At 50.5% G+C, this 25,875-nt stretch overlaps 1 pseudogene; it reads right to left on the bottom strand.

The window, feature by feature from the left end:
• Nucleotides 1-25,875, bottom strand: part of LOC135553227 (rho guanine nucleotide exchange factor TIAM1-like) — a 233,585-nt pseudogene that overhangs the window by 123,318 nt on the left and 84,392 nt on the right.

The following is a 25,875-nucleotide window of genomic DNA, read 5'->3' as shown; positions in this document are numbered from 1 at the left end:
CACCACCACCACACAACCTCATGATGACAGCACCACCACCACACAGCCTCATGATGACAGCACCACCACACAACCTCATGATGACAGCACCACCACCACACAGCCTCATGATGACAGCACCACCACACAACCTCATGATGACAGCACCACCACCACACAGCCTCATGATGACAGCACCACCACCACACAACCTCATGATGACAGCACCACCACCACACAGCCTCATGATGACAGCACCACCACCACACAGCCTCATGATGACAGCACCACCACCACCATACAGCCTCATGATGACAGCACCACCACCACACAGCCTCATGATGACAGCACCACCACCACACAGCCTCATGATGACAGCACCACCACACAACCTCATGATGACAGCACCACCACGACACAGCCTCATGATGACAGCACCACCACCACACAGCCTCATGATGACAGCATCACCACCACACAGCCTCATGATGACAGCACCACCACCACCATACAGCCTCATGATGACAGCACCACCACCACCATACAGCCTCATGATGACAGCACCACCACCACACAGCCTCATGATGACAGCACCACCACCACACAGCCTCATGATGACAGCACCACCACACAACCTCATGATGACAGCACCACCACCACAGCCTCATGATGACAGCACCACCACCACACAGCCTCATGATGACAGCACCACCACCAGACAGCCTCATGATGACAGCACCACCACACAACCTCATGATGACAGCACCACCACCACACAGCCTCATGATGACAGCACCACCACCACACAGCCTCATGATGACAGCACCACACAGCCTCATGATGACAGCACCACCACACAACCTCATGATGACAGCACCACCACCACACAGCCTCATGATGACAGCACCACCACACAACCTCATGATGACAGCACCACCACCACACAGCCTCATGATGACAGCACCACCACCACACAACCTCATGATGACAGCACCACCACCACACAGCCTCATGATGACAGCACCACCACCACACAGCCTCATGATGACAGCACCACCACCACCATACAGCCTCATGATGACAGCACCACCACCACACAGCCTCATGATGACAGCACCACCACCACACAGCCTCATGATGACAGCACCACCACACAACCTCATGATGACAGCACCACCACGACACAGCCTCATGATGACAGCACCACCACCACACAGCCTCATGATGACAGCATCACCACCACACAGCCTCATGATGACAGCACCACCACCACCATACAGCCTCATGATGACAGCACCACCACCACCATACAGCCTCATGATGACAGCACCACCACCACACAGCCTCATGATGACAGCACCACCACCACACAGCCTCATGATGACAGCACCACCACATAACCTCATGATGACAGCACCACCACCACAGCCTCATGATGACAGCACCACCACCACACAGCCTCATGATGACAGCACCACCACCAGACAGCCTCATGATGACAGCACCACCACACAACCTCATGATGACAGCACCACCACCACACAGCCTCATGATGACAGCACCACCACCACACAGCCTCATGATGACAGCACCACCACCACCATACAGCCTCATGATGACAGCACCACCACCACACAGCCTCATGATTACAGCACCACCACCACCATACAGCCTCATGATGACAGCACCACCACCACACAGCCTCATGATGACAGCACCACCACACAACCTCATGATGACAGCACCACCACCACCATACAGCCTCATGATGACAGCACCACCACCACCACACAGCCTCATGATGACAGCACCACCACCACCACACAGCCTCATGATGACAGCACCACCACACAACCTCATGATGACAGGACCACCACCACACAGCCTCATGATGACAGCACCACCACCACACAACCTCATGATGACAGCACCACCACCACACAGCTTCATGATGACAGCACCACCACCACACAGCCTCATGATGACAGCACCACCACCACCACACAACCTCATGATGACAGCACCACCACCACACAGCCTCATGATGACAGGACCACCACCACACAGCCTCATGATGACAGGACCACCACCACACAACCTCATGATGACAGCACCACCACCACACAGCCTCATGATGACAGCACCACCACCACACAGCCTCATGATGACAGCACCAGACAGCCTCATGATGACAGCACCACACAGCCTCATGATGACAGCACCACCACACAACCTCATGATGACAGCACCACCACCACACAGCCTCATGATGACAGCACCACCACACAACCTCATGATGACAGCACCACCACCACACAGCCTCATGATGACAGCACCACCACCACACAACCTCATGATGACAGCACCACCACCACACAGCCTCATGATGACAGCACCACCACCACACAGCCTCATGATGACAGCACCACCACCACACAGCCTCATGATGACACCATCACCACCACACAACCTCATGATGACAGCACCACCACACAGCCTCATGATGACAGCACCACCACCACAGCCTCATGATGACACAATCACCACCACACAGCCTCATGATGACAGCACCACCACCACCATACAGCCTCATGATGACAGCACCACCACCACACAGCCTCATGATGACAGCACCACCACCACACAGCCTCATGATGACAGCACCACCACGACACAGCCTCATGATGACAGCACCACCACCACACAGCCTCATGATGACAGCACCACCACCACAGCCTCATGATGACAGCACCACCACCACACAGCCTCATGATGACAGCACCACCACCACCACACAACCTCATGATGACAGCACCACCACGACACAGCCTCATGATGACAGCACCACCACCATACAGCCTCATGATGACAGCACCACCACCACACAGCCTCATGATGACAGCACCACCACCACCATACAGCCTCATGATGACAGCACCACCACCACCATACAGCCTCATGATGACAGCACCACCACCACACAGCCTCATGATGACAGCACCACCACCACACAGCCTCATGATGACAGCACCACCACACAACCTCATGATGACAGCACCACCACCACAGCCTCATGATGACAGCACCACCACCACACAGCCTCATGATGACAGCACCACCACCAGACAGCCTCATGATGACAGCACCACCACACAACCTCATGATGACAGCACCACCACCACACAGCCTCATGATGACAGCACCACCACCACACAGCCTCATGATGACAGCACCACCACCACACAGCCTCATGATGACAGCACCACCACGACACAGCCTCATGATGACAGCACCACCACCATACAGCCTCATGATGACAGCACCACCACCACACAGCCTCATGATGACAGCACCACCACCACCATACAGCCTCATGATGACAGCACCACCACCACCATACAGCCTCATGATGACAGCACCACCACCACAGCCTCATGATGACAGCACCACCACCACACAGCCTCATGATGACAGCACCACCACCACACAGCCTCATGATGACAGCACCACCACACAACCTCATGATGACAGCACCACCACCACCATACAGCCTCATGATGACAGCACCACCACCACCACACAGCCTCATGATGACAGCACCACCACCACCACACAACCTCATGATGACAGCACCACCACCACACAGCCTCATGATGACAGCACCACCACACAACCTCATGATGACAGCACCACCACCACACAGCCTCATGATGACAGCACCACCACCACACAGCCTCATGATGACAGCATCACCACCACACAGCCTCATGATGACAGCACCACCACCACCATACAGCCTCATGATGACAGCACCACCACCACCATACAGCCTCATGATGACAGCACCACCACCACCATACAGCCTCATGATGACAGCACCACCACCACCATACAGCCTCATGATGACAGCACCACCACCACACAGCCTCATGATGACAGCACCACCACCACACAGCCTCATGATGACAGCACCACCACACAACCTCATGATGACAGCACCACCACCACAGCCTCATGATGACAGCACCACCACCACACAGCCTCATGATGACAGCACCACCAGACAGCCTCATGATGACAGCACCACCACACAACCTCATGATGACAGCACCACCACCACACAGCCTCATGATGACAGCACCACCACCACACAGCCTCATGATGACAGCACCACCACCACACAGCCTCATGATGACAGCACCACCACCACCATACAGCCTCATGATGACAGCACCACCACCACACAGCCTCATGATGACAGCACCACCACCACCATACAGCCTCATGATGACAGCACCACCACCACACAGCCTCATGATGACAGCACCACCACCACCATACAGCCTCATGATGACAGCACCACCACCACACAGCCTCATGATGACAGCACCTCCACCACCATACAGCCTCATGATGACAGCACCACCACCACACAGCCTCATGATGACAGCACCACCACCACCATACAGCCTCATGATGACAGCACCACCACACAGCCTCATGATGACAGCACCACCACCACCACACAGCCTCATGATGACAGCACCACCACCATACAGCCTCATGATGACAGCACCACCACCACACAGCCTCATGATGACAGCACCACCACCACCATACAGCCTCATGATGACAGCACCACCACCACACAGCCTCATGATGACAGCACCACCACCACCACACAGCCTCATGATGACAGCACCACCACCACACAGCCTCATGATGACAGCACCACCACCACACAGCCTCATGATGACAGCACCACCACCACCATACAGCCTCATGATGACAGCACCACCACCACACAGCCTCATGATGACAGCACCACCACCACCACACAGCCTCATGATGACAGCACCACCACCATACAGCCTCATGATGACAGCACCACCACCACACAACCTCATGATGACAGCACCACCACCACACAGCCTCATGATGACAGCACCACCACCACCATACAGCCTCATGATGACAGCACCACCACACAGCCTCATGATGACAGCACCACCACCACCACACAGCCTCATGATGACAGCACCACCACCACACAGCCTCATGATGACAGCACCACCACCATACAGCCTCATGATGACAGCACCACCACCACACAGCCTCATGATGACAGCACCACCACCACCATACAGCCTCATGATGACAGCACCACCACCACACAGCCTCATGATGACAGCACCACCACCACCACACAGCCTCATGATGACAGCACCACCACCACACAGCCTCATGATGACAGCACCACCACCACACAGCCTCATGATGACAGCACCACCACCACCATACAGCCTCATGATGACAGCACCACCACCACACAGCCTCATGATGACAGCACCACCACCACCACACAGCCTCATGATGACAGCACCACCACCATACAGCCTCATGATGACAGCACCACCACCACACAACCTCATGATGACAGCACCACCACCACACAACCTCATGATGACAGCACCACCACCACACAGCCTCATGATGACAGCACCACCACCACACAACCTCATGACAGCACAACAGGGGTGACTTTAAACACATACACACCCCTCACAAGCTAGACAATTTCCTGGGTAAAACGTTCCACTGTAATAGTGAAGGTGTAAACTTGGCAGTAGAAATTCTTAACAGTATATTTGACCTCTCAGCTTCCCTATCAAATCTAAACAGTATATTTGACCTCTCAGCTTCCCTATCAAATCTAAACAGTATATTTGACCTCTCAGCTTCCCTATCAACTTTAAACAGTATATTTGACCTCTCAGCTTCCCTATCAAATCTAAACAGTATATTTGACCTCTCAGCTTCCCTATCAAATCTAAACAGTATATTTGACCTCTCAGCTTCTCTATCAAATCTAAAAAAATTAAACAGAAGAAGAAAGAAAATGAACAACAATAACAAATGGTTTGATGAAGAATGAAAAAAAAATCTAAGAAAGAAATTGAGAAACCTGTCCAAAAACATAGAGAACTGGAAAATCTGAGTTTATGCCTTCACTATGGTGAATCACTAAAACAATACAGAAATACACTACGGAAAAGAAGGAACAGCACGTCAGAAATCAGCTCAATGTAATTGAAGAATCCATAGACTCTAAACACTTCTGGGAAAATTGGAAAACACTAACCAAACAACAACACAAAGAATTATCTATCCAAAATGGAGATGTACGGGTAAACCACTTCTCCAATGTTTTTGGCTCTATTACAAAGAACAAAGAGCAAAAACATATACATGATCAAATAAAAATCTTAGAATCAACTATTAAAGACTACCAGAACCCACTGAATTCTCCAATTACCTTGAACGAGTTACAGGACAAAATAAAAACCCTCCAACCCAAAAAGGCCTGTGGTGTTGATGGTATCCTCAATGAAATGATCAAATATACAGACAACAAATTCCAATTGGCAATACTAAAACTCTTTACAACATCATCCTTAGCTCTGGCATCTTCCCCAATATTTGGAACCAAGGACTGATCACCCCAATCCATAAACGTGGAGACAAATTTGACCCCAATAACTACCGTGGAATATGCGTCAACAGCAACCTTTGGAAAATCCTCTGCATTATCATTAACAGCAGACTCGTACATTTCCTCAATGAAAACAATGTACTGAGCTTTTTACCAAATTACCATACAACAGATCATGTATTCACACTGCACACCCTAATTGACAACCAAACAAACCAAAACAAAGGCAAAGTCTTCTCATGCTTTGTTGATTTAAAAAAAGCCTTTGACTCAATTTGGCATGAGGCTCTGCTATACAAATTGATGGAAAGTGGTGTTGGGGGTAAAACATACAACATTATAAAATCCATGTACACAAACAACAAGTGTACGGTTAAAATTGTCAAAAAACACACACATTTCTTCAGACAGGGCCATGGGGTGAGACAGGGATGCAGCTTAAGCCCCACCCTCTTCAACATATATATCAACGAATTGGCGCGGGCCCTAGAAAAGTCTGCAGCATCCGGCCCCACCCTACTAGAATCTGAAGTCAAATGTCTACTGTTTGCTGATGATCTGGTGCTTCTGTCACCAACCAAGGAGGGCCAACAGCAGCACCTAGATCTTCTGCACAGATTCTGCCAGACCTGGGCCCTGACAGTAAACATCAGCGCCACAGGTAACTTCCACAAAGCTGTGAACGATCTGAGAGACAAGGCAAGAAGGGCATTCTATGCCATCAAAAGGAACATAAAATTCAACATACCAAATAGGATCTGGCTAAAAATACTTGAATCAGTCATAGAGCACATTGCCCTTTATGGTTGTGAGGTCTGGGGTCCGCTCACCAACCAAGACTTCACAAAATGGGACAAACACCAAATTGAGAGACTGCATGCAGGATTCCGCAAAAATATCCTCCGTGTACAACGTAGAACACCAAATAATGCACGCAGAGCAGAATTAGGCCGATACCCACTAATTATCAAAATCCAGAAAAGAGACGTTAAATTCTACAACCACCTAAAAGGAAGCGATTCCCAAACCTTCCATAACAAAGTCATCACCTACTGAGAGATGAACCTGGAGAAGTGTCCCCTAAGCAAGTTGGTCCTGGGACTCTTCACAAACACAAACACACCCTACAGAGCCCCAGTACAGCAGCACAATTAGGCCCAACCAAATCATGAGAAAACAAAAAGATAATTACTTGACACATTGGAAGGAATTAACAAAAAAACAGCAATCTAGAATGCTAGTTGGCCCTAAAGAGAGAGTACACAGTGGCAGAATACCTGACCACTGTGACTGACCCAAAATTAAGGAAAGCTTTGACTACGTACAGACTCAGTGAGCATAGCCTTGCTATTGAGAAAGGCCGCCGTAGGCAGACATGGCTCTCAAGAGAAGACAGGCTATGTGCTCACTGCCCACATAATGAGGTGGAAACTGAGCTGCACTTCCTAACATCCTCCCAAATGTATGACCATATTAGAGACACATGTTTCCCTCAGATTACACAGATCCACAAAGAATTCGAAAACAAATCCAATTTTGAAAAACTCCCATATCTACTGGGTGAAATTCCAGTGTGCCATCACAGCAGCAAGATTTGTGACCTGTTGCCACGAGAAAAGGGCAACCAGTGAAGAACAAACACCATTGTAAATACAACCCATATTTATGCTTATTTAATTTCCCTTGTGTACCCTTAACCATTTGTACATCGTTGCAACACTGTGTATACATATATATATATATATATATATATATATATATATATACACATACATACATACATATACATATATATATATATATAATATGACATTTGTAATGTCTTTATTGTTTTGAAACTTCTGTATGTGGAATGTTTACTGTTAATTTTACTTTTGTATATTATCTACCTCACTTGCTTTGGCAATGTTAAATGTTTCCCATGCCAATAAGGCGAGAGCGCGAGAGAGAGAGCGAGAGCGCGAGAGAGCGCGAGAGAGCGAGAGAGAGCGAGAGAGCGAGAGAGAGCGAGAGAGAGCGAGAGAGCGAGAGAGAGCGAGAGAGAGAGCGAGAGAGAGAGCGAGTGAGAGAGCGAGAGCGCGAGAGAGCGAGAGAGAGAGAGAGAGAGAGAGCGAGAGAGAGCGAGCGAGAGAGAGAGAGACCTGACCTGGGAGGGAGCGACCTCTGAGTTGCTGACCTCTGCTAGTGCTGCTAGTGCTGCTAGTGCTGCTAGTGCTGCTAGTGCTGCTAGTGCTGCTAGTGCTGCTAGTGCTGCTAGTGCTAACACTGTCTGTCAGACAAACACACAGATACACACACAGACACGTTGACTCTCTCAGAAACACACTCGTATAAAGACACGCACATGCATCGATTCACTCACAAACACAGTGCTTACAAACAAACATTCTCAAACACAAACACACAGATACATATGAGACACAGAACAACAGATGTAAGTAAACCAAATTGTCTATTTAAAAATATATATATATTCCATAGATCCCATATCTGTCAGGGCTCGGGGGTCGATTCCATTCCAATCCAGGAAGCTTCGGTGAAATTCAAACTCCAAATGTTTTTCCAATTAGGAAAATTTAAAAACTGGAGTTGGAATTTGGTTTACGTTCTGAATCGACGGAACCCCAACCCTGACAGTGTACAATCCTACCTGTACGCTCTGTGTAATAGGATCATAATATTAACAATGATACTGATATGTGGTCCCGTGTGTATTATAGTATTATTATATATATATATTATTATTATAGACAGTATATAGAGTGACTAGTGAAAGTCCACAAAAACATTGCACAGTCTTCACATTTCGCAGCCTTAAAATGAAATATATTTTATTATTTAGAATTATAATATATAATTATATTTTCTTTACAGATCTACAAAGTAAAAGAAAGTTAGAACTTGAAATGAATTCAAAAATGAAATTGCCTGTGTCTTCACCCCCCCAGAGATCATACTCGGAGGAAGCACCTCTGGCAGACATTATAGCTGTGAATCAATTTGAAGATTCTACCAACTCTTACACAACTCTTAGAGTAACATATATCCTTTGTCTCCAAGCAGAATTTCTGAGCTTGAGCAATTTTGACAAAAACAATGGATATATGTTACTCTAAGAGTTACTCTTCAAAATGATTTACAGCTTTAATGTCTGCCAAATGTGCTTCCTCCCAGTATGCACTGGGGGGGGGGGGTGAAGACAAGCAATCAATGGATCCTTATTCTGTATTTCTTAGTAATTTAGAAAATGTTCTTTAACTTTGAAAATATGGAACAGGTTGTGTAGATCATTCGGGGGAATAATTTTCTGCGATCGCTTTTTTCAGATGACATTTTAAGGCAGCAAAACTGTGAAGACTGGGGGTGTCGTCTTTCACTGTGATCCTACCTGTATGGTCTGTGCTCTGCGGCCCTGCATGGTGTTACAGGAGGCAGCCTGGTGATTGGTCAGGCCCTCAGACAGGCAGTGTGAGCGTCGACAGGGCAGAGTGTACGCTCCGTACGAGTTCCCATCCTCCTCCGACGGAGACAGCATCTTATCGTCCTCCCCTTCCCGGGCTTCGCGGTTAGCGTCATGGTGCCACTTGGCATAGCGTGCCACGGGCCGGCGAGTTGGGGTCTTCTGACCGCCATACAGCTGATCCAGGGAGTTGGCCCTGCCAGCAGCGTCCACACCCTCCAGACCCTCTGGGGACACGAGCCCCAGCAGGCCTTCACAATCAGGGAAGTCCCTGTCGTCTGCCTCCTCTGTGTCGATGATCTCCTCTGTGCTGAAAAGGAGAGAGAATACTTGATTAATCCACACAGATGGAAAAATTTGATTTGAACTGACAACCCTTCAGTTGCCTGTTTGTTTACATTTACATGTTAGTCATTTAGCACATCCAGAGAGACTTGCAGTTAGTACATTCATCTTAAGGTAGCTGGGTGAGACAACCACATATCACATCTAACCTGGTGAGGTGTTCCTGGCTGAGGTCTGACTTCTCTAACCTGGTGAGGTGTTCTGAGGTCTGACTTCTCTAACCTGGTGAGGTGTTCCTGTCTGAGGTCTGACTTCTCTAACCTGGTGAGGTGTTCCTGGCTGAGGCCTGACTTCTCTAACCTGGTGAGGTGTTCCTGGCTGAGGCCTGACTTCTCTAACCTGGTGAGGAGTTCTGAGGTCTGACTTCTCTAACCTGGTGAGGTGTTCCTGGCTGAGGCCTGACTTCTCTAACCTGGTGAGGTGTTCTGAGGTCTGACTTCTCTAACCTGGTGAGGTGTTCCTGGCTGAGGTCTGACTTCTCTAACCTGGTGAGGTGTTCCTGGCTGAGGCCTCTGACTTCTCTAACCTGGTGAGGTGTTCTGAGGTCTGACTTCTCTAACCTGGTGAGGTGTTCTCTGACTTCTCTAACCTGGTGAGGTGTTCCTGGCTGAGGTCTGACTTCTCTAACCTGGTGAGGTGTTCTGAGGTCTGACTTCTCTAACCTGGTGAGGTGTTCCTGGCTGAGGCCTGACTTCTCTAACCTGGTGAGGTGTTCTGAGGTCTGACTTCTCTAACCTGGTGAGGTGTTCCTGGCTGAGGTCTGACTTCTCTAACCTGGTGAGGTGTTCCTGGCTGAGGCCTGACTTCTCTAACCTGGTGAGGTGTTCTGAGGTCTGACTTCTCTAACCTGGTGAGGTGTTCCTGCCTGAGGTCTGACTTCTCTAACCTGGTGAGGTGTTCCTGGCTGAGGCCTGACTTCTCTAACCTGGTGAGGTGTTCTGAGGTCTGACTTCTCTAACCTGGTGAGGTGTTCTGAGGCCTGACTTCTCTAACCTGGTGAGGTGTTCTGAGGTCTGACTTCTCTAACCTGGTGAGGTGTTCCTGGCTGAGGTCTGACTTCTCTAACCTGGTGAGGTGTTCTGAGGTCTGACTTCTCTAACCTGGTGAGGTGTTCCTGGCTGAGGTCTGACTTCTCTAACCTGGTGAGGTGTTCCTGGCTGAGGTCTGACTTCTCTAACCTGGTGAGGTGTTCTGAGGTCTGACTTCTCTAACCTGGTGAGGTGTTCCTGGCTGAGGTCTGACTTCTCTAACCTGGTGAGGTGTTCTGAGGTCTGACTTCTCTAACCTGGTGAGGTGTTCCTGGCTGAGGTCTGACTTCTCTAACCTGGTGAGGTGTTCTGAGGTCTGACTTCTCTAACCTGGTGAGGTGTTCCTGGCTGAGGCCTGACTTCTCTAACCTGGTGAGGTGTTCCTGGCTGAGGTCTGACTTCTCTAACCTGGTGAGGTGTTCCTGGCTGAGGTCTGACTTCTCTAACCTGGTGAGGTGTTCCTGGCTGAGGCCTGACTTCTCTAACCTGGTGAGGTGTTCTGAGGCCTGACTTCTCTAACCTGGTGAGGTGTTCCTGGCTGAGGTCTGACTTCTCTAACCTGGTGAGGTGTTCCTGTCTGAGGCCTGACTTCTCTAACCTGGTGAGGTGTTCCTGGCTGAGGTCTGACTTCTCTAACCTGGTGAGGTGTTCTGAGGTCTTCTCTAACCTGGTGAGGTGTTCCTGGCTGAGGTCTGACTTCTCTAACCTGGTGAGGTGTTCCTGGCTGAGGTCTGACTTCTCTAACCTGGTGAGGTGTTCCTGGCTGAGGTCTGACTTCTCTAACCTGGTGAGGTGTTCCTGGCTGAGGTCTGACTTCTCTAACCTGGTGAGGTGTTCCTGGCTGAGGTCTGACTTCTCTAACCTGGTGAGGTGTTCTGAGGCCTGACTTCTCTAACCTGGTGAGGTGTTCCTGGCTGAGGCCTGACTTCTCTAACCTGGTGAGGTGTTCCTGGCTGAGGTCTGACTTCTCTAACCTGGTGAGGTGTTCCTGGCTGAGGTCTGACTTCTCTAACCTGGTGAGGTGTTCTGAGGTCTGACTTCTCTAACCTGGTGAGGTGTTCTGAGGTCTGACTTCTCTAACCTGGTGAGGTGTTCCTGGCTGAGGTCTGACTTCTCAACCTGGTGAGGTGTTCTGAGGTCTGACTTCTCTAACCTGGTGAGGTGTTCTGAGGTCTGACTTCTCTAACCTGGTGAGGTCTGACTGACTTCTCTAACCTGGTGAGGTGTTCTGAGGTCTGACTTCTCTAACCTGGTGAGGTGTTCTGAGGTCTGACTTCTCTAACCTGGTGAGGTGTTCTGAGGTCTGACTTCTCTAACCTGGTGAGGTGTTCCTGGCTGAGGTCTGACTTCTCTAACCTGGTGAGGTGTTCTGAGGTCTGACTTCTCTAACCTGGTGAGGTGTTCTGAGGTCTGACTTCTCTAACCTGGTGAGGTGTTCCTGGCTGAGGTCTGACTTCTCTAACCTGGTGAGGTGTTCTGAGGTCTGACTTCTCTAACCTGGTGAGGTGTTCTGAGGTCTGACTTCTCTAACCTGGTGAGGTGTTCCTGGCTGAGGTCTGACTTCTCTAACCTGGTGAGGTGTTCCTGGCTGAGGCCTGACTTCTCTAACCTGGTGAGGTGTTCCTGGCTGAGGCCTGACTTCTCTAACCTGGTGAGGTGTTCTGAGGTCTGACTTCTCTAACCTGGTGAGGTGTTCTGAGGTCTGACTTCTCTAACCTGGTGAGGTGTTCTGAGGTCTGACTTCTCTAACCTGGTGAGGTGTTCTGAGGTCTGACTTCTCTAACCTGGTGAGGTGTTCTGAGGTCTGACTTCTCTAACCTGGTGAGGTGTTCTGAGGTCTGACTTCTCTAACCTGGCTGAGGTCTGACTTCTCTAACCTGGTGAGGTGTTCCTGGCTGAGGTCTGACTTCTCTAACCTGGTGAGGTGTTCCTGGCTGAGGTCTGACTTCTCTAACCTGGTGAGGTGTTCCTGGCTGAGGTCTGACTTCTCTAACCTGGTGAGGTGTTCCTGGCTGAGGTCTGACTTCTCTAACCTGGTGAGGTGTTCTGAGGTCTGACTTCTCTAACCTGGTGAGGTGTTCCTGGCTGAGGTCTGACTTCTCTAACCTGGTGAGGTGTTCCTGGCTGAGGTCTGACTTCTCTAACCTGGTGAGGTGTTCTGAGGTCTGACTTCTCTAACCTGGTGAGGTGTTCTGAGGCCTGACTTCTCTAACCTGGTGAGGTGTTCCTGAGGGCTGAGGTCTGACTTCTCTAACCTGGTGAGGTGTTCTGAGGTCTGACTTCTCTAACCTGGTGAGGTGTTCTGAGGTCTGACTTCTCTAACCTGGTGAGGTGTTCCTGGCTGAGGTCTGACTTCTCTAACCTGGTGAGGTGTTCCTGGCTGAGGTCTGACTTCTCTAACCTGGTGAGGTGTTCCTGGCTGAGGTCTGACTTCTCTAACCTGGTGAGGTGTTCCTGGCTGAGGTCTGACTTCTCTAACCTGGTGAGGTGTTCTGAGGTCTGACTTCTCTAACCTGGTGAGGTGTTCTGAGGTCTGACTTCTCTAACCTGGTGAGGTGTTCTGAGGTCTGACTTCTCTAACCTGGTGAGGTGTTCTGAGGTCTGACTTCTCTAACCTGGTGAGGTGTTCCTGGCTGAGGTCTGACTTCTCTAACCTGGTGAGGTGTTCCTGGCTGAGGTCTGACTTCTCTAACCTGGTGAGGTGTTCCTGGCTGAGGTCTGACTTCTCTAACCTGGTGAGGTGTTCTGAGGTCTGACTTCTCTAACCTGGTGAGGTGTTCCTGGCTGAGGTCTGACTTCTCTAACCTGGTGAGGTGTTCTGAGGTCTGACTTCTCTAACCTGGTGAGGTGTTCCTGGCTGAGGTCTGACTTCTCTAACCTGGTGAGGTGTTCCTGGCTGAGGTCTGACTTCTCTAACCTGGTGAGGTGTTCTGGCTGAGGTCTGACTTCTCTTACCTGGTGAGGTGTTCTGAGGTCTGACTTCTCTAACCTGGTGAGGTGTTCTGAGGTCTGACTTCTCTAACCTGGTGAGGTGTTCCTGGCTGAGGTCTGACTTCTCTAACCTGGTGAGGTGTTCCTGGCTGAGGCCTGACTTCTCTAACCTGGTGAGGTGTTTCTGAGGTCTGACTTCTCTAACCTGGTGAGGTGTTCTGAGGCCTGACTTCTCTAACCTGGTGAGGTGTTCCTGGCTGAGGTCTGCCTTCTCTAACCTGGTGAGGTGTTCTGAGGTCTGACTTCTCTAACCTGGTGAGGTGTTCCTGGCTGAGGTCTGACTTCTCTAACCTGGTGAGGTGTTCTGAGGTCTGACTTCTCTAACCTGGTGAGGTGTTCCTGGCTGAGGTCTGACTTCTCTAACCTGGTGAGGTGTTCCTGGCTGAGGCCTGACTTCTCTAACCTGGTGAGGTGTTCTGAGGTCTGACTTCTCTAACCTGGTGAGGTGTTCCTGGCTGAGGTCTGACTTCTCTAACCTGGTGAGGTGTTCCTGGCTGAGGCCTGACTTCTCTAACCTGGTGAGGTGTTCTGAGGTCTGACTTCTCTAACCTGGTGAGGTGTTCTGAGGTCTGACTTCTCTAACCTGGTGAGGTGTTCTGAGGTCTGACTTCTCTAACCTGGTGAGGTGTTCCTGGCTGAGGTCTGACTTCTCTAACCTGGTGAGGTGTTGGCTGAGGTCTGACTTCTCTAACCTGGTGAGGTGTTCCTGGCTGAGGTCTGACTTCTCTAACCTGGTGAGGTGTTCCTGGCTGAGGTCTGACTTCTCTAACCTGGTGAGGTGTCCTCTGAGGTCTGACTTCTCTAACCTGGTGAGGTGTTCCTGGCTGAGGTCTGACTTCTCTAACCTGGTGAGGTGTTCTGAGGTCTGACTTCTCTAACCTGGTGAGGTGTTCCTGGCTGAGGCCTGACTTCTCTAACCTGGTGAGGTGTTCTGAGGTCTGACTTCTCTAACCTGGTGAGGTGTTCCTGGCTGAGGCCTGACTTCTCTAACCTGGTGAGGTGTTCCTGGCTGAGGTCTGACTTCTCTAACCTGGTGAGGTGTTCCTGGCTGAGGTCTGACTTCTCTAACCTGGTGAGGTGTTCCTGGCTGAGGCCTGACTTCTCTAACCTGGTGAGGTGTTCTGAGGTCTGACTTCTCTAACCTGGTGAGGTGTTCCTGGCTGAGGTCTGACTTCTCTAACCTGGTGAGGTGTTCCTGGCTGAGGTCTGACTTCTCTAACCTGGTGAGGTGTGAGGTCTGACTTCTCTAACCTGGTGAGGTGTTCTGAGGTCTGACTTCTCTAACCTGGTGAGGTGTTCCTGAGGGCTGAGGTCTGACTTCTCTAACCTGGTGAGGTGTTCCTGGCTGAGGCCTGACTTCTCTAACCTGGTGAGGTGTTTGGCTGAGGTCTGACTTCTCTAACCTGGTGAGGTGTTCCTGGCTGAGGTCTGACTTCTCTAACCTGGTGAGGTGTTCCTGGCTGAGGTCTGACTTCTCTAACCTGGTGAGGTGTTCTGAGGTCTGACTTCTCTAACCTGGTGAGGTGTTCTGAGGCCTGACTTCTCTAACCTGGTGAGGTGTTCCTGGCTGAGGCCTGACTTCTCTAACCTGGTGAGGTGTTCCTGGTGGCTGAGGTCTGACTTCTCTAACCTGGTGAGGTGTTTCTGAGGTCTGACTTCTCTAACCTGGTGAGGTGTTCTGAGGTCTGACTTCTCTAACCTGGTGAGGTGTTCTGAGGTCTGACTTCTCTAACCTGGTGAGGTGTTCTGAGGTCTGACTTCTCTAACCTGGTGAGGTGTTCCTGGCTGAGGTCTGACTTCTCTAACCTGGTGAGGTGTGAGGCCTGACTTCTCTAACCTGGTGAGGTGTTCTGAGGTCTGACTTCTCTAACCTGGTGAGGTGTTCCTGGCTGAGGTCTGACTTCTCTAACCTGGTGAGGTGTTCTGAGGTCTGACTTCTCTAACCTGGTGAGGTGTTCTGAGGTCTGACTTCTCTAACCTGGTGAGGTGTTCCTGGCTGAGGTCTGACTTCTCTAACCTGGTGAGGTGTTCCTGGCTGAGGCCTGACTTCTCTAACCTGGTGAGGTGTTCCTGTCTGAGGCCTGACTTCTCTAACCTGGTGAGGTGTTCCTGGCTGAGGCCTGACTTCTCTAACCTGGTGAGGTGTTCTGAGGTCTGACTTCTCTAACCTGGTGAGGTGTTCTGAGGTCTGACTTCTCTAACCTGGTGAGGTGTTCTGAGGTCTGACTTCTCTAACCTGGTGAGGTGTTCTGAGGTCTGACTTCTCTAACCTGGTGAGGTGTTCTGAGGTCTGACTTCTCTAACCTGGTGAGGTGTTCTGAGGTCTGACTTCTCTAACCTGGTGAGGTGTTCCTGGCTGAGGTCTGACTTCTCTAACCTGGTGAGGTGTTCCTGGCTGAGGTCTGACTTCTCTAACCTGGTGAGGTGTTCCTGGCTGAGGTCTGACTTCTCTAACCTGGTGAGGTGTTCCTGGCTGAGGCCTGACTTCTCTAACCTGGTGAGGTGTTCTGAGGTCTGACTTAACCTCTAACCTGGTGAGGTGTTCCTGGCTGAGGTCTGACTTCTCTAACCTGGTGAGGTGTTCCTGGCTGGTGAGGTGTTCCTGGCTGAGGTCTGACTTCTCTAACCTGGTGAGGTGTTCTGAGGTCTGACTTCTCTAACCTGGTGAGGTGTTCTGAGGCCTGACTTCTCTAACCTGGTGAGGTGTTCCTGGCTGAGGCCTGACTTCTCTAACCTGGTGAGGTGTTCTGAGGTCTGACTTCTCTAACCTGGTGAGGTGTTCTGAGGTCTGACTTCTCTAACCTGGTGAGGTGTTCCTGGCTGAGGTCTGACTTCTCTAACCTGGTGAGGTGTTCCTGGCTGAGGTCTGACTTCTCTAACCTGGTGAGGTGTTCCTGGCTGAGGTCTGACTTCTCTAACCTGGTGAGGTGTTCCTGGCTGAGGTCTGACTTCTCTAACCTGGTGAGGTGTTCTGAGGTCTGACTTCTCTAACCTGGTGAGGTGTTCTGAGGTCTGTCTAACCTGGTGAGGTGTTCTGAGGTCTGACTTCTCTAACCTGGTGAGGTGTTCTGAGGTCTGACTTCTCTAACCTGGTGAGGTGTTCCTGGCTGAGGTCTGACTTCTCTAACCTGGTGAGGTGTTCCTGGCTGAGGTCTGACTTCTCTAACCTGGTGAGGTGTTCCTGGCTGAGGTCTGACTTCTCTAACCTGGTGAGGTGTTCTGAGGTCTGACTTCTCTAACCTGGTGAGGTGTTCCTGGCTGAGGCCTGACTTCTCTAACCTGGTGAGGTGTTCTGAGGTCTGACTTCTCTAACCTGGTGAGGTGTTCCTGGCTGAGGTCTGACTTCTCTAACCTGGTGAGGTGTTCCTGGCTGAGGTGACTTCTCTAACCTGGTGAGGTGCTGAGGTCTGACTTCTCTAACCTGGTGAGGTGTTCCTGGCTGAGGTCTGACTTCTCTAACCTGGTGAGGTGTTCCTGGCTGAGGCCTGACTTCTCTAACCTGGTGAGGTGTTTCTGAGGTCTGACTTCTCTAACCTGGTGAGGTGTTCCTGGCTGAGGCCTGACTTCTCTAACCTGGTGAGGTGTTCCTGGCTGAGGTCTGACTTCTCTAACCTGGTGAGGTGTTCTGAGGTCTGACTTCTCTAACCTGGTGAGGTGTTCTGAGGCCTGACTTCTCTAACCTGGTGAGGTGTTCTGAGGTCTGACTTCTCTAACCTGGTGAGGTGTTCCTGGCTGAGGCCTGACTTCTCTAACCTGGTGAGGTGTTCTGAGGTCTGACTTCTCTAACCTGGTGAGGTGTTCTGAGGTCTGACTTCTCTAACCTGGTGAGGTGTTCTGTCTGACTTCTCTAACCTGGTGAGGTGTTCTGAGGTCTGACTTCTCTAACCTGGTGAGGTGTTCCTCTGAGGTCTGACTTCTCTAACCTGGTGAGGTGTTCCTGGCTGAGGTCTGACTTCTCTAACCTGGTGAGGTGTTCCTCTGAGGTCTGACTTCTCTAACCTGGTGAGGTGTTCCTGGCTGAGGTCTGACTTCTCTAACCTGGTGAGGTGTTCCTGGCTGAGGTCTGACTTCTCTAACCTGGTGAGGTGTTCCTGGCTGAGGTCTGACTTCTCTAACCTGGTGAGGTGTTCCTGGCTGAGGTCTGACTTCTCTAACCTGGTGAGGTGTTCCTGGCTGAGGTCTGACTTCTCTAACCTGGTGAGGTGTTCTGGCTGAGGTCTGACTTCTCTAACCTGGTGAGGTGTTCTGAGGTCTGACTTCTCTAACCTGGTGAGGTGTTCCTGGCTGAGGTCTGACTTCTCTAACCTGGTGAGGTGTTCCTGGCTGAGGTCTGACTTCTCTAACCTGGTGAGGTGTTCCTCTGAGGTCTGACTTCTCTAACCTGGTGAGGTGTTCCTGGCTGAGGTCTGACTTCTCTAACCTGGTGAGGTGTTCTGAGGTCTGACTTCTCTAACCTGGTGAGGTGTTCTGCTGAGGTCTGACTTCTCTAACCTGGTGAGGTGTTCCTGTAACCTGAGGTGTTCCTGACTTCTCTAACCTGGTGAGGTGTTCCTGGCTGAGGCCTGACTTCTCTAACCTGGTGAGGTGTTCTGAGGTCTGACTTCTCTAACCTGGTGAGGTCTGACTTCTCTAACCTGGTGAGGTGTTCTGAGGTCTGACTTCTCTAACCTGGTGAGGTGTTAACCTGAGGTCTGACTTCTCTAACCTGGTGAGGTGTTCTGAGGTCTGACTTCTCTAACCTGGTGAGGTGTTCCTGTCTGAGGTCTGACTTCTCTAACCTGGTGAGGTGTTCCTGGCTGAGGTCTGACTTCTCTAACCTGGTGAGGTGTTCCTGGCTGAGGCCTGACTTCTCTAACCTGGTGAGGTGTTCCTGGCTGAGGTCTGACTTCTCTAACCTGGTGAGGTGTTCTGAGGTCTGACTTCTCTAACCTGGTGAGGTGTTCTGGCTGAGGTCTGACTTCTCTAACCTGGTGAGGTGTTCCTGGCTGAGGTCTGACTTCTCTAACCTGGTGAGGTGTTCCTGGCTGAGGTCTGACTTCTCTAACCTGGTGAGGTGTTCTGAGGTCTGACTGAGGTCTGACTCTAACCTGGTGAGGTGTTCCTGGCTGAGGTCTGACTTCTCTAACCTGGTGAGGTGTTCCTGGCTGAGGTCTGACTTCTCTAACCTGGTGAGGTGTTCTGAGGTCTGACTTCTCTAACCTGGTGAGGTGTTCTGAGGTCTGACTTCTCTAACCTGGTGAGGTGTTTCTGAGGTCTGACTTCTCTAACCTGGTGAGGTGTTCCTGGCTGAGGTCTGACTTCTCTAACCTGGTGAGGTGTTCCTGGCTGAGGTCTGACTTCTCTAACCTGGTGAGGTGTTCCTGGCTGAGGTCTGACTTCTCTAACCTGGTGAGGTGTTCCTGTCTCCTAACCTGGTGAGGTGTTCTGAGGTCTGACTTCTCTAACCTGGTGAGGTGTTCTGAGGTCTGACTTCTCTAACCTGGTGAGGTGTTCTGAGGTCTGACTTCTCTAACCTGGTGAGGTGAGGTCTGACTTCTTAACCTGGTGAGGTGTTCCTGGCTGAGGTCTGACTTCTCTAACCTGGTGAGGTGTTCCTGGCTGAGGTCTGACTTCTCTAACCTGGTGAGGTGTTCCTGACTTCTCTAACCTGAGGTCTGACTTCTCTAACCTGGTGAGGTGTTCCTGGCTGAGGTCTGACTTCTCTAACCTGGTGAGGTGTTCCTGGCTGAGGTCTGACTTCTCTAACCTGGTGAGGTGTTCTGAGGCCTGACTTCTCTAACCTGAGGTCTGAGGTCTGACTTCTCTAACCTGGTGAGGTGTTCCTGGCTGAGGTCTGACTTCTCTAACCTGGTGAGGTGTTCTGAGGTCTGACTTCTCTAACCTGGTGAGGTGTTCTGAGGTCTGACTTCTCTAACCTGGTGAGGTGTTCCTGGCTGAGGTCTGACTTCTCTAACCTGGTGAGGTGTTCCTGGCTGAGGTCTGACTTCTCTAACCTGGTGAGGTGTTCCTGGCTGAGGTCTGACTTCTCTAACCTGGTGAGGTGTTCCTTCTGAGGTCTGACTTCTCTAACCTGGTGAGGTGTTCCTGGCTGAGGTCTGACTTCTCTAACCTGGTGAGGTGGTGTAACCTGGTCTGAGGTCTGACTTCTCTAACCTGGTGAGGTGTTCCTGAGGCCTGACTTCTCTAACCTTGTGAGGTGTTCTGAGGTCTGACTTCTCTAACCTGGTGAGGTGTTCTGAGGTCTGACTTCTCTAACCTGGTGAGGTGTTCCTGGCTGAGGTCTGACTTCTCTAACCTGGTGAGGTGTTCCTGGCTGAGGTCTGACTTCTCTAACCTGGTGAGGTGTTCCTGGCTGAGGTCTGAGGTCTGACTTCTCTAACCTGGTGAGGTGTTCTGAGGTCTGACTTCTCTAACCTGGTGAGGTGTTCCTGGCTGAGGTCTGACTTCTCTAACCTGGTGAGGTGTTCCTGGCTGAGGTCTGACTTCTCTAACCTGGTGAACCTGGAGGTGTTCTGAGGTCTGACTTCTCTAACCTGGTGAGGTGTTCTGAGGTCTGACTTCTCTAACCTGGTGAGGTGTTCCTGGCTGAGGTCTGACTTCTCTAACCTGGTGAGGTGTTCTGAGGTCTGACTTCTCTAACCTGGTGAGGTGTTCCTGGCTGAGGTCTGACTTCTCTAACCTGGTGAGGTGTTAACCTGGCTGAGGTCTGACTTCTCTAACCTGGTGAGGTGTTCCTGGCTGAGGTCTGACTTCTCTAACCTGGTGAGGTGTTCCTGGCTGAGGTCTGACTTCTCTAACCTGGTGAGGTGTTAACCTGAGGTGTTCTGAGGTCTGACTTCTCTAACCTGGTGTGGTGTTCCTGGCTGAGGTCTGACTTCTCTAACCTGGTGAGGTGTTCCTGTCTGAGGTCTGACTTCTCTAACCTGGTGAGGTGTTCCTGGCTGAGGTCTGACTTCTCTAACCTGTCGAGGTGTTCCTGGCTGAGGCCTGACTTCTCTAACCTGGTGAGGTGTTCCTGGCTGAGGTCTGACTTCTCTAACCTGGTGAGGTGTTAACCTGGTGAGGTGTTCTGACTTCTCTAACCTGGTGAGGTGTTCCTGGCTGAGGTCTGACTTCTCTAACCTGGTGAGGTGTTCTGAGGTCTGACTTCTCTAACCTGGTGAGGTGTTCTGAGGTCTGACTTCTCTAACCTGGTGAGGTGTTCCTGGCTGAGGTCTGACTTCTCTAACCTGGTGAGGTGTTCCTGGCTGAGGTCTGACTTCTCTAACCTGGTGAGGTGTTCCTCTGAGGTCTGACTTCTCTAACCTGGTGAGGTGTTCCTGTCTGAGGTCTGACTTCTCTAACCTGGTGAGGTGTTCCTGGCTGAGGTCTGACTTCTCTAACCTGGTGAGGTGTTCCTGGCTGAGGCCTGACTTCTCTAACCTGGTGAGGAGTTCTGAGGTCTGACTTCTCTAACCTGGTGAGGTGTTCCTGGCTGAGGTCTGACTTCTCTAACCTGGTGAGGTGTTCCTGGCTGAGGCCTGACTTCTCTAACCTGGTGAGGTGTTCCTGGCTGAGGCCTGACTTCTCTAACCTGGTGAGGTGTTCCTGGCTGAGGTCTGACTTCTCTAACCTGGTGAGGTGTTCTGAGGTCTGACTTCTCTAACCTGGTGAGGTGTTTCTGAGGCCTGACTTCTCTAACCTGGTGAGGTGTTCCTGGCTGAGGTCTGACTTCTCTAACCTGGTGAGGTGTTCCTGGCTGAGGTCTGACTTCTCTAACCTGGTGAGGTGTTCCTGGCTGAGGTCTGACTTCTCTAACCTGGTGAGGTGTTCCTGGCTGAGGTCTGACTTCTCTAACCTGGTGAGGTGTTCCTGGCTGAGGTCTGACTTCTCTAACCTGGTGAGGTGTTCCTGGCTGAGGCCTGACTTCTCTAACCTGGTGAGGTGTTCCGTTCTGAGGTCTGACTTCTCTAACCTGGTGAGGTGTTCCTGGCTGAGGTCTGACTTCTCTAACCTGGTGAGGTGTTCCTGGCTGAGGTCTGACTTCTCTAACCTGGTGAGGTGTTCCTGGCTGAGGTCTGACTTCTCTAACCTGGTGACCTGAGGTCTGACTTCTCTAACCTGGTGAGGTGTTCCTGGCTGAGGTCTGACTTCTCTAACCTGGTGAGGTGTTCCTGGCTGAGGTCTGACTTCTCTAACCTGGTGAGGTGTTCCTGGCTGAGGCCTGACTTCTCTAACCTGGTGAGGTGTTCCTGGCTGAGGCCTGACTTCTCTAACCTGGTGAGGTGTTCTGAGGTCTGACTTCTCTAACCTGGTGAGGTGTTCCTGGCTGAGGTCTGACTTCTCTAACCTGGTGAGGTGTTCCTGTCTGAGGCCTGACTTCTCTAACCTGGTGAGGTGTTCCTGGCTGAGGTCTGACTTCTCTAACCTGGTGAGGTGTTCTGAGGTCTGACTTCTCTAACCTGGTGAGGTGTTCCTGTCTGAGGTCTGACTTCTCTAACCTGGTGAGGTGTTCCTGGCTGAGGTCTGACTTCTCTAACCTGGTGAGGTGTTAACCTGTGCTGAGGTCTGACTTCTCTAACCTGGTGAGGTGTTCCTGGCTGAGGTCTGACTTCTCTAACCTGGTGAGGTGTTCCTGGCTGAGGTCTGACTTCTCTAACCTGGTGAGGTGTTCCTGGCTGAGGCCTGACTTCTCTAACCTGGTGAGGTGTTCCTGGCTGAGGTCTGACTTCTCTAACCTGGTGAGGTGTTAACCTGGCTGAGGTCTGACTTCTCTAACCTGGTGAGGTGTTCCTCTGAGGTCTGACTTCTCTAACCTGGTGAGGTGTTCCTGGCTGAGGTCTGACTTCTCTAACCTGGTGAGGTGTTCCTGGCTGAGGCCTGACTTCTCTAACCTGGTGAGGTGTTCCTGGCTGAGGTCTGACTTCTCTAACCTGGTGAGGTGTTCCTGGCTGAGGTCTGACTTCTCTAACCTGGTGAGGTGTTCTGAGGTCTGACTTCTCAACCCGGTGAGGTGTTCCTGGCTGAGGTCTGACTTCTCTAACCTGGTGAGGTGTTCCTGGCTGAGGTCTGACTTCTCTAACCTGGTGAGTTCTGAGGTCTGTGTTCCTGGCTGAGGCCTGACTTCTCTAACCTGGTGAGGTGTTCTGAGGTCTGACTTCTCTAACCTGGTGAGGTGTTCCTGGCTGAGGTCTGACTTCTCTAACCTGGTGAGGTGTTCCTGGCTGAGGCCTGACTTCTCTAACCTGGTGAGGTGTTCCTGGCTGAGGTCTGACAGACTGAACTCCAGACTGTGTTCTCTCCACATGTCGGCTGATTTGGACCTCTTCTTCTTAAAGCTGACTCCCTCCCGGGGTTCCCGGGGTCCGTCTCTGGTCTTCTGGAGGTAGGTCCCCTCCCCAGTGTTATTGTACAGGCCTAGACCTCTGTCCTGGGGGCACTGGGGTCTAGTCCCTGGTGTTGCTGGGTCTAACTGGGGCCCTACAGAAGGGTTGTCCAGGTGGGGCCCTACAGATGGGTTGTCCAGGTGGGGCCCTACAGATGGGTTGTCCAGGTGGGTATGGAAGGAGACGGGCCGGAGGTTCATGGCCATACGGTCCACCCAAATAGGGGAGAAGTCTGACAGGACATTGGTCTGGTTGAAGGGCTCCAGTGCGTGATCCACTAAGGACTGTGGGATACTAGGGGTGCTGCTGGAACGCGTGGAGGTCTCAGAGTTACGGTGTTCTACTTTGCCCTGAGTGGCGTGGCGGTCGTGAGTGCAGCGGGTGGAACCGGAGCTGGACTGGTGCTTGGAGATGCGGAGGGAACGAGACATGTGTTTGCGGGACAGGTAGCCATGTTGGGTGCCGTAGAAGGCATGGTCGCCGTTCTGGCTCTCCACGTTGCCCATGGTTACAGTCTGAAACAGGAAACGCAGGTAACATCACAGATAAACAACTAATGATGTTATACAGAGATAGAACAATGTGTAGCAAAACCACACCATTTTAAAATCATAGAGAATCCACAAAAGTAACACACTATTGCCCTGGATAAAATAACATAGCAATTATAACAATTATAACAATGTTTTTACTCACTAACAAATTGGATCATGTATTAATTAACCTGTTGAAACTCTGGGGGCGCTATATCATTTTTGGATAAAAAGACGTGCCCGTTTTAAGCGCAATATTTTGTCACAAAAAGATGCTCGACTATGCATATAATTGGTAGCTTTGGAAAGAAAACACTCTGACGTTTCCAGAACTGCAAAGATATTTTCTGTGCGTGCCCCAGAACGTCAGCTTCAGGCAAAACCAAGATGAGACGGCATCCAGGAAATGAGCAGGATTTTTGAGGCTCTGTTTTCCATTGTCTCCTTATATGGCTGTGAATGCGAGAGGAGTAAGTCTGCCCTTTCTGTCGTTTCCCCAAGGTGTCTGCAGCATTGTGACGTATTTGTAGGCATATCATTGGAAGATTGACCATAAGAGACCACATTTACCAGGTGTCCGCCCGGTGTCCTGCGCGAAATTGGTGCGCAAAAGTCAGCTGCAAGTATTTTTCCACAGAATTCAGAGAAGAATGCAGGCTTCCACGAACGATATATCAATGAAGAGATATGTGAAAAAACACCTTGAGGATTGATTCCAAACAACGTTTGCCATGTTTCGTCGATATTATGGAGTTAATTCGGAAAAAGTTTGACGTTGTAGGTGACTGAATTTTCAGTTCGTTTCGGTAGCCAAATGTGATGTACAAAACGGAGCGATTTCTCCTACACACAGACGCTTTCAGGAAAAACTGCGCATTTGGTATGTAACTGAGAGTCTCCTCATTGAAAACATCCGAAGCTCTTCAAAGGTAAATGATTTTATTTATTTGGTTATCTGGTTTTTGTGAAAATGTTGCGTGCTAAATGCTACTCAAAATGCTAAGCTAGCTTAGCATACTCTTACACAAATTAGTCAATTGCTATGGTTCAAAAGCATATTTTGAAAATCTGAGATGACAGTGTTGTTAAGAAAAGGCTAAGCTTGAGAGCAGGCGCATTATTTTCATTTTATTTGCGATTTTCAGAAATCGTTAACGTTGCGTTATTCTGAGCCTGAGGCTTTAGTCACGATCCCGGATCCGGGATGGGGAGATTCAAGAGGTTTTAACCAACCTGCAGTCCGTTGTTGACATCACTGGCATGTTGAGTTTCACCATCAGGCTGTCTATCCAATCACATAGAGAGAGAGAGAGAGAGAGAGAGAGAGAGAATGGTAGATGGCGTTGTACACCAGAGATCTGGAGGAGAGAGGAAACAGAAACCCTGGTCAGTCATCACAGCAGAACTAAATAATGCCGAGGTTTTACAACGCTGCACACGGTTACAGTAGTCTTTCTGGAGGAACAACAACTGTACGACAGGAAGGAGTCTTCCTGCTGGGAATCAATTGCAGCCATTTTGTTGTGAAAGTTACACATATTTAAATTCCCCCCCAAAAACATCTGTGAATATGGCAGTGACTGGGAACACAATAAATGAGGTTGTGAGAATAATGACCAATGATCAGCTAACGGTTTCACTGCGACCTGATTAGAGTTTCACTACGACCTGATTAGAGTTT

The sequence above is a fragment of the Oncorhynchus masou genome, chromosome 13 (assembly GCF_036934945.1).
Source record: "Oncorhynchus masou masou isolate Uvic2021 chromosome 13, UVic_Omas_1.1, whole genome shotgun sequence".
Classification (NCBI taxonomy): Eukaryota; Metazoa; Chordata; class Actinopteri; order Salmoniformes; family Salmonidae; genus Oncorhynchus; species Oncorhynchus masou.
Note: the sequence above shows the minus strand (reverse complement) of the source record. Positions and strands in the feature narration are given on the sequence as shown.